This window comes from Gossypium hirsutum, chromosome A03 (assembly GCF_007990345.1).
Source record: "Gossypium hirsutum isolate 1008001.06 chromosome A03, Gossypium_hirsutum_v2.1, whole genome shotgun sequence".
In the NCBI taxonomy this organism is placed as follows: domain Eukaryota; kingdom Viridiplantae; phylum Streptophyta; class Magnoliopsida; order Malvales; family Malvaceae; genus Gossypium; species Gossypium hirsutum.
In genome coordinates, this window is record NC_053426.1 from 62,034,030 (window position 1) to 62,036,336 (window position 2,307).

At 38.1% G+C, this 2,307-nt stretch overlaps 1 non-coding gene across 1 annotated transcript; it reads left to right on the forward strand.

Annotated features, from left to right (window-relative positions):
- The first annotated feature begins 1,643 nt into the window (after positions 1-1,643).
- LOC121225594 (small nucleolar RNA R71) lies at positions 1,644-1,750 on the forward strand. Its single transcript, XR_005923458.1, has one exon. It is a non-coding gene; the product is annotated as a small nucleolar RNA R71 (small nucleolar RNA).
- The last annotated feature ends 557 nt before the right edge of the window (positions 1,751-2,307 follow it).

Sequence of the window (2,307 nt, forward strand, 5' to 3'; positions counted from 1 at the left end):
CTTCTGCTCCTCCTTGACATAAGTCTGCCATTCGTCTAGTTCACCTATCTGTAGCATTCGTCTTTCATAGAGGGTTCCATTGATGGAGCATGAACTAGAATGTGGCTCATTTTGCTTCTTGAAAGTGTTTCCTGGAAAGAGGGTTAAACTACATGATTAGTATTATTAATAGGATTTATAGAATCATTTTTATAACTTGATGTCTTAATGGAATCAAGAGCTTGAAGCATGATCATATCATCACCTACACGAAGTGTGAGTTCACCTAACCAACATCAATGATAGTTCTAACAATTTCTAAAAAAGGGCGTCCTAAAATTAAAGGTACGTCACCATCCTCATCCATGTCTAAAACAACAAAGTCAACGGGAATATAAATTTATCAATCTTTACAAGCACATCTTCAATGATACCTCTAGGAAATCTAATAGTTTTATCCACTAATTGAATACTTATCCTAGTTTGTTTGGGTTTTCCAAGACCTAGTTGCTTAAACATTTTATAGGGCATGACGTTAATGCTTGCCCCTAAGTCAGCGAAAGCATTATTAACAACTAAACTAAAAATTAAACAAGGAATAGTAAAACTCCTTTTATTTTTTAATTTACTGGGTAGTTTATTCTGTAAAATAGCCGACCAAACTGCATTCAACTCCACGTGTGACGAATCATCTAACTTCCGTTTATTTGCAAGAAGCTCTTTTAAAAATTTTACTGAGTTGGGCATCTGCGAAAGAGCTTCAATAAATGGTAAGTTAACATGCAACTTTTTCAAAAGGCTAAGAAATTTACCAAATTGTTCATTTGAGCGGTCTTTCTTTGTCGCGTTGGGGTGTGGCACACGAGGTGTGTATTCTTTACTCACCGATTTTTGTTTAGTCTAGTTTTCATCCACCTTTATTTACTTACCATGCTTTCTTGCCTTGGTTATGGTTTAGACTCAACTAACCCTTCTTCATATCAAACAGTAATCGCATGGAGCTACTCTCTTGGGTTAGTATCAGTGTTTCTAGGCAAGCTACCTTGTGGTATTTTTGAGATCAGCTTAGCAAGCTAACCTATTTGATTCTCGAGCCCTTGAATCGATGCTTGCTGATTTTTAAGCGCTTTCAGTGTTTTGGAAATGTGTTTCTAACACCAAGATGAATTTCGTCAACATCTCCTCAAGGTTCGGCTTCTTTTCTTGCTGGTAAAGTGGTTGAAAGCCTAGTGGGGGTTGTGGTCTTTGATTGCCTTGACCACCCTAAGAAAAGTTGGGATGGTTCCTCCAACCTGCATTGTAAGTATTCCTATAAGGGTTATTCTGAAGTCTAGAATTGTTACTCATATAGTTGACTTATTCGTTCGTAGTACTAGGGTCGTAGGCTAGGCTTTCTAGATTTTTCATTCCTCCTCTACTTGTGTCACACTACATCACCAGATTTACCTATGTAGCAACACATAAACCATCAATATTTTTATTTAAGAGCTCTACCTTGTTTGATAACATGGTGACCGTGTCGAGGTTAAAAACACCAGCGGATTTTGTTGGCTTTATCCTCAGGTGTTTTGTTATTTAGGGTACCGCCGGTAGCTGCATCGATCAGTTGTCTAGTTGAGGGCTTCAAACCATTGTAGAAAGTCTAAATTTGTAACCATAAGGGTAACCCATGGTGAGGGCACCTTCTCAATAAATCCTTATACCTCTCCCATGCATCGTATAGGGTTTCTAAGTCCATTTGCACAAAGGAAGAGATATCATTCCTCAACTTTGATGTCTTGGCCAGCGAAAAGTATTTTAATTGAAACTTTTCAGTCATTTACTCCCATGTAGTGATGGACCCTTGTGGTATAGAGTTCAACCACTGCTTAGCTTTATTCCTCAATGAGAAGGGAAATAATCGAAAGCGAATGACATCATAAAAAACACTATTAATTTTGAAAGTATCACGGTACTTTAGAAAGTTATCCAAATGAGTATTTGGATCCTCATCTTGCAAATCATCAAACTGAATAAATTGTTGGATCATCTGAATGGTGTTCGGCTTCAGTTCGAAGCTATTTGCAACAATAGCAGGTCTAACAATACTCGATTCAGCCCTCCACTGAATTGGGCTTGGCATAGTCGTGCATAGTACGAGGAGTAGGATTCTGATTTACAGGATTCGCAGCAACCACAAGAGGTAGCGGATTATTTCAATTTTCAGCCATCTCCTTGGTAATATTGGTATCGTCCTTGTGCTCTTCCTCTATATACTATAGACTCCGCCCTTTTTCTCTATGATTTCTACGAGCTGTGCTTTCAATTTCACTATCAAAAAGCGATGGT